General features: G+C 41.2%; 1 protein-coding gene across 10 annotated transcripts in view; it reads right to left on the reverse strand.

Annotated features, from left to right (window-relative positions):
• Positions 1–7500, reverse strand: part of nab (NGFI-A-binding protein homolog) — a 1330987-nt gene that overhangs the window by 1067256 nt on the left and 256231 nt on the right. For 9 of the 10 annotated variants that reach the window (XM_070104964.1, XM_070104962.1, XM_070104966.1 and 6 more), the window contains exon 1: positions 1546–3014. The exons of the other annotated variant lie outside the window; for it this stretch is intronic. The gene's annotated coding sequence lies outside the window, so the exon portion shown is untranslated. Of the gene's footprint in view, positions 1–1545; positions 3015–7500 lie in introns of those variants that run through there. 10 annotated transcript variants of the gene reach the window in all.

The following is a 7500-nucleotide window of genomic DNA, read 5'->3' on the forward strand; positions in this document are numbered from 1 at the left end:
CTTCGTGGGGACCCCGCTGGTCACAGGAAGCTCACTTCCGACACCTCGCCACGTACCATGACTCACTGCTGTCTTCCCCTGACAAGTGTGTGTGTGTGTGTGTGCAGTAGTGTGTGTGTTGTGTAGTGTGTTGAACAGTGTGTGTGTGTGTTGTGTGTTGTGTGTGTGTGTGTGTGTGTGTGTGTGTGTGTGTGTGTGTGTGTTGTGTGTGTGTGTGTGTGTGTGTGTGAGTGTGTGTGTGTGTGTGTGTGTGTGTGTGTGTGTGTGTGTGTGGTGTGTGTGTGTGTGTGTGTGTGTGTGTGTGTGTGTGTGTTGTGTGTGTGTGTGTGTGTGTGTGTGTGTGTGTGTTGTGTGTGTGTGTGTGTGTGTGTGTGTGTTGTGTTGTGTGTGTGTGTGTGTTGTGTGTGTGTGTGTGTGTGTGTGTGTTGTGTTGTGTGTGTGTTGTGTGTGTTGTGTGTGTGTGTGTTGTGTGTGTGTGTGTGTGTGTGTGTGTGTGTGTGTTGTGTTGTGTTGTGTGTGTGTGTGTGTGTGTGTGTGTGTGTGTGTGTGTGTGTGTGTGTGTGTGTGTGTGTGTGTGTGTGTGTGTGTGTGTGTGTCATGTGTGTGTGTGTGCATTGTGTGTGTGTACAGTGTGCTGAAAAGCAGTTGATATTGTGTGTGTTGTGTGCATTGTGTGTTGTGTGCTGTGTTGCATTGTGTGTGCGTGTATTGTGTGTGTTCAGTGTGTTGTGGTGTATTGTGTGTGCTGTGGTATTGTGTGTATTAGTGTATTGTGTGGGTATCAGTGTTGTGTGTATTGTGTGTGTTGTGTGTATTGTGTGTGTTGTGTGTATTAGTGTGTGTGTGTATTGTGTGGTGTATATTAGTGTGTAGTGTATTAGTGTGTAAGTATGTGTGTATTGTGTGTGTTGTGTGTGTTGTGTGTATTGTGTGTGTTGTGTGTATTGTGTGTGTTGTGTGTATTGTGTGTGTTGTGTGTATTGTGTGTGTTGTGTGTATTGTGTGTGTTGTGTGTATTGTGTGTGTTGTGTGTATTGTGTGTGTTGTGTTATACATACACACACACACACACACATATATATATATATACATATATATATATATATATATATATATATATATATATATATATATATATATATATATATAATTTATAAACAATTATAAACATTATAAACATTATACATAATACCGTATAAAACAGGTATCAACAGAAGCCGTTATATTTAAAATAAAGAAAACAGTTACGCGTAACTATCAAGATTTACACATAAATCATCACACAATCACAAAAAAATACATACAAATACAAAAAATAATTTACATAAACACAAAAGTATACAAATCCACAAATACGACCCAAAAAAAAAAACGGAATAACATTCAGAAACGCAGTAAATTACAGAAACACAGAGACCCAAAAACAACATACAAGGCGGAGCGGTACTGCTAATTATCGCGTATTTGTTACAACTAATATTATAAGGGCAAAATAGCAGGAAGCAAAGCAGGGGTGGTAACGAGATAATAAAGAGAATAACTGACCATAGGAAGAACAGGATCCAGATGGCATGCCACCTTAGCCTTGTATTAAATGCATAGTGACATCAGAAGTCCATGTTTGTATCTGCTAAGACAGTTTCTCACTTAGTTCTCGCTTCTATCCTACATTCATCATGTTAGAGAAAGTTCACTCTCCTGCCTTCATTGCGAGTCCAAGAGCTTTAGCATGACCAGTTGGCGTGTTATTGCTATGGCTAATGTTTCTCTCCGTTGTCGCTTCTATCCTACACTCATGATTTTAGGGTAAGTTCACTCTCCTGCCCTTACTGCAGTCCAGGAGCTTTAGCATGACTAGTGAACTGTATATTCACAGGGAAGCGCTAAACCCAAAGGAGTTATAGAGCACCTGGCATGACCAAAAAACTCTCAGAATATTGTACAAGGCGCCTCCATTTCTCGTAATATTTTGGATGGGTGTTAAAACGAGGCTGCGACCTCATAAAATCCACGTTTTTTAGAGTTTAATCCTATAATCCAACTCTCTCCTGGGATAAACACTTACACAGTTGCGGAATACACTTGGTAATTACAAATAATTACTTAAAGCAATGCTACACCGGAACGACTATCGCTAATACACTAAGATTATCGGCACGTTTTACAATGGGGCTCAACGAAGCGGCCAAACCGGTAGCGCACATTTCCCTAAACCATTTTTTTTTCCTTTCGACTGACCGGACATAATCACTAGAATTTCCTCAGGTTTTATAGTTTATATTGTCCTTTAGTAAGGTGAATACTGTTTATATTATTCCTCAGTAGAAGGTTAATCTTTATATTTCCGTCGAGGTTAAGTTCGCGTTTCACTGTAGTTAATAAACACTTGTAGATTATCGCATCAGTCCAAGTGGTTCTCTATGACCTGTGACACACTAACTTGACCCGATATGACCTGTAACTAGGTCAGTTTCGTCAGTGTGGCCCTACGTGACCACATCACCACTACTTTCCTGCAGTGGGCGAGGCTCTTGTGCTGACTTTCAGGCAGCTGCCACCATTGCCCGGGCAAGCCTTCCACACACCACTACTGCTACACCAGGGGCAGTGTGACACTGGGCAGTGTGACGGTGTGACGGAGAGACACCTAGTGAAGATAACTGACGTAGTTTAGTAGTATTCCTTGAAGGCAGCGGTGGAAGGAAGATAATTGTCCCTTTTACTTTCCACCGCTAGGGTGCCCCCTCCGCTGACACGAGGCTATTGTACCAGACTGTCCTCTTGGTGTCTTGATGGGTGCCTGCCTGCTGCTGAGTGCCTAGCCTGCTGGCACACCCTGCTGCTGGTGTAGTGGCGGCCGCCACGGCCAGAGTGTGTGTGTGCGTGTGGCCGTGTGTGTTAACCCTCATATACACCACTCCTGTGCACCTGTGATCACCTCCTGCACACCCCGCGGACTGACGCTCATGTTCACTGCGCCGCTCGTCGAGACCCACTGTAAAGACTAGTGAAAAAACCCAGCGAGTGGGACGAACTCATAAAAAACTCTCAGACAAAAAACGCGCGCGGACTTGTGTTGCGCAGATGGTGCTGCCATCTAGCGGCGCCGCCGCCACCCACGCCGCTGCCAGGCGCCTTAAAAACACTACTGTATAACCTTATTAATCCTCAATATAAACCATTTTACACACAATAATACACATACCTGCACTATTTACACTCACTACAACCCTCTTACAAGCTTACATTACTGGTTTAATAGGTAGATTTAACATATAAACCAGCCGCCAACGTTTTTAGTTAAAAATTAAATGCAATTTTTAGGTACAGATAAGACCCTTCCATTGCAGATAAGGGCAAAATATAACACATAACTCTCTCAGGCCATAAAATATACTACAACTACAAGTGGTAACAGTTATTCTGCGTATAAATAGAGGAACATTCACGTTAGTTATATTTACTGGCGGAACGAGTTACGTCAATATTGCTATATAACTTATAATTCAAGAATTTACTAGATATTGAGTAGATGGTGTTGCAAGCAAGTAGGAATAGGTTGCTTGTCTTAAAGCTGTATTATGCAATAACATTAACAACATTAACAACTCTCTCCAGGTAAACTAGAGACAAATACCTTCTACCAATCTATAATTTTGACTATCTGCTACTAAGGTATGTTGTAATATGAAAGAGAATGGTCTTACGGTTTAAGGGGCATAGCTTAACCGACTTATGATTTAAGAGAAGCCAGAGGAGCCGTATGTGGCGTTTGTTGTCAGTATTATCATTCAATTCCAGGTAATTTCACCAACATTAGCAACTCGCAGTGGAACAAACGCTAGTGTTTTAAATAATACAACAAATATTTCCGTAAAAAAAAACCCTTAACTCCCATAAAACGAGAAACATTAGGATATCCATTTATCACTGCATTCACTACCCCCACATTTCCCTACACTACAACATTGTTCATAATTCATCATCCGTGTTATAATGGTGAACACTGTACGTTCAGAATTATGAAATATACCCAAGTAACTTTTAAACTGTCTTTCTAAACTGTTCTATACATACAGACGTAGAATTCAATACATTAATAAAAACATCTGGGTATACAATGAAAATCTCGAAGTCCTTAAAAGTTTGAACGATACATTGTGGAAATGCAGTGCTTAGAGTTGTCAATAAACCTATTTTTATTACATACCGGGAATCAATTCAAAATGTCACATCTGAAATACGACTCTCAGAGAGGCGCTTTCAAGATTACATTTTTCCTCCCTAAAAAGGTACAATCCATACCGGTATAAAACATGAATGTAATGATAAAGTAATGTACACAAGAGTACAAATAGTGGGATATTTGGCGGTGGTATGTGGCAACCTTCAAGAAATATTACTCCCAGGAGAGCCTCCGCACTCATAGAAAACGGTAACTCCAGATGCCCCAAGACAGACTATACCATCTTCTTGTCTCCCCCCACCTCCTTCAAGGTGATGTTGCTAGTGCTCTCGTTCCCGGGAACTGGAGTTGCCCTCCTCTTCCTTGGCTGTAAGCTGATTATCTCCCCTCTCCCAGGAACTGCATTATCCCTCACGGGATTCACGCGCCCCACTAAATATATTAATACAATGGAAATAAGTCGCTGATTTTTTTTTTGGTTTATCCTAATAATAATAATAATAATAATAATAATAATAATAATAATAATAATAATAATAATAATTATTATTATTATTATTATTCCTACAAGTACATGATACAATTATACAAAAGATACCTGACATCAGTGACATACTACTACACTGCAAGCCCCTTGTTGCGCATATCATTTCGGGCAATTTTGTCCCAGGATGCAACCCACACCAGTAAACTAACACCCAGGTAACAGGGACAGCAGGTGTCTTAAGGAAGAACGTCCTAATGTTTCCACCCGTACCGGGGATCAAACCACGAACCTCAATGTGTGAGCTGAGTGCACTAGGAGTCTAGTGCTCTCGTTTCCAGGAACTGGAGTTTCCCTTCCCTCCCCTGGTTGTAAGCTGATTACCTCCCCTATCCCAAGAGCTACATTATCCCCAAGGGATTTACGCGTTCCCATGAATATATTCATACATTGGAAATACGTCACTTTGGTTTATCTGGATGGTAATTTACACTATGTATGATAATTGCACATTAAAATGGTATAAAATACCGACAGGTTGTTAGGTAAGACACATATGCAACAGTTAGGTATCTTTATTATGAAACGTTTCGCCTACACAGTAGGCTTCTTCAGTCAAGTACAGAAAAGTTGATAGAAGCAGAAGATACTTGAAGACGATGTAATCAGTCCATCACCCTTAAAGTTTTGAGGTGGTCAGTCCCTCAGTCTGGAGAAGAGTATTGTTCCATATTATGAAACAATATTGTTTCATAATATGGAACAATGCTCTTCTCCAGACTGAGGGACTGACCACCTCAAAACTTTAAGGGTGATGGACTGATTACATCGTCTTCAAGTATCTTCTGCTTCTATCAACTTTTCTGTACTTGACTGAAGAAGCCTACTGTGTAGGCGAAACGTTTCATAATAAAGATACCTAACTGTTGCATATGATAATTGCACTTATGGTAGGTAAAATATTTGTTAGGAAACAGGACAAGTGTTTCCTGACGCGGGTTTTAGTTATATGATGACCCACAGCTGGAGCTTTTGGTCATCTGACCGAGGCCTTCCACTGGCTTACCACTCCACCACTTTAAAAAATCATGGTTATGATTATAATCATCAGTACGTGGTTTGTACGTCGGTTTACGTGCGACCAACAGTAACAGCCTGGCTGATCAGGCCCTGGTCCACGATGAGGCCTGGTCACAGACCGGGCCGCGGGGGCGTTGACCCCCGAAACCCTCTCCAGGTATATTATTATTAAGAACATTAGTGGGTAGGGCCATGTAAATATCGAACGACTGTTTGGGATTATCTTAAGATAAGATAAGATAAGATTTCGTTGGGATTTTTAACCCCGGAGGGTTAGCCACCCAGGATAACCCAAGAAAGTCAGTGCGTCATCGAGGACTGACTAACTTATTTCCATTGTGGTCCTTAATCTTGTCCCCCAGGATGCCACCCACACCAGTCGACTAACACCCAGGTACCTATTTGCTGCTAGGTGAACAGGTGTAAGGAAACGTGTCGAAATGTTTCCACCCGCCGGGAATCGAACCCGGGCCCTCCGTGTGTGAAGCGGGAGCTTTAGCCACCAGGCCACCGGGCCAATTATACATATATTGCTATGAATGATAATTAATATAACTGTGTTTATGTATACCTGTACCTGAGTATACTTCCTATTAAAAACAACTGGTACTATATTCTCCTATTTTGTGTCTCACTTCCACAGTAATCTTAAGATAAATAATTTCCCAACGTAACTAAAAACAAAACCTAATCAGCTGATGATGTTACTTAATATTGACATAATAATAATTATAATAATTAGTCTAAATATTACACATCTGTAATAAACATTAGTGATAAATTATGCATAGGGATATATTATATAGATTTATACGTTATAATTATAACCATGATTTTAAAAGGAGTGGTAAGCCAGCGGAAGGCCTCAGTCAAATGACCAAAAGCTCCAGCTGTGGGTCATATGACTAACACCCGCGTCAGGAAACACTTGTGTTTCCTCACAAACATAACACCTGCTAAATACAATGGTAATTATTTAACTCTCGGGATTTATAAAACACTGAAACTCAAATTACTGGTCATAGACCGGGTCACGGGGGGCGTTGACCCCTGAAAACCTCTCCAGGTATATTCCAGGTATTAAAGTTTACTTCGACTGGTGTTGTACAGGTTATACACAGCTTTAAATGACCCACTTATGTAGAATAAATCAAAGATAAACAAATCAAATGGTATAAACGTGTTTATAGGCAGCCTACGCTGCCTACTAGATTCTTATCCCGCAGCACTGCGGTGGTGCCCTGTCTAGGCCTGCCCAGGTCAGTGAGGCAAGGAGTCTACCCGCCCTCACTTCATGACCTACCCACGCGGGTTTAACAACCTCCCCCTCCACGGACGGGCTATGGTCATTCCTTCACTTTGCCCGTTGTGTACTCACACCTTTCCAATTAAAACCAACTAGTCTACGGCCGTATCTTTGCAACTTACGTTACCCGTTCAGCACTAAACCGCTGTTCATCAGTAAGAACAGTATTAATAATAAGGCAGTAATACAACTATTTCTTGTATATTTACACAGGGCAGTAATACAACTGGTTCTTGTATATTTACATAGGGCAGTAATACACACACAGAGCTATAACTCGACCCCTGCAACCACAACTAGGTGAGTACACACACACACACACACACACACACACACACACACTACCACCACCATTAAACTTGGCCCCACTGTTAATTAGGAATTTTCTTTCCAACCTTAAACTAAATGCTAGACGGAGGTCCTTGATACAACAACGGTAGGAGA

Source organism: Cherax quadricarinatus, chromosome 96, assembly GCF_038502225.1.
Source record: "Cherax quadricarinatus isolate ZL_2023a chromosome 96, ASM3850222v1, whole genome shotgun sequence".
Taxonomy (NCBI): Eukaryota; Metazoa; Arthropoda; class Malacostraca; order Decapoda; family Parastacidae; genus Cherax; species Cherax quadricarinatus.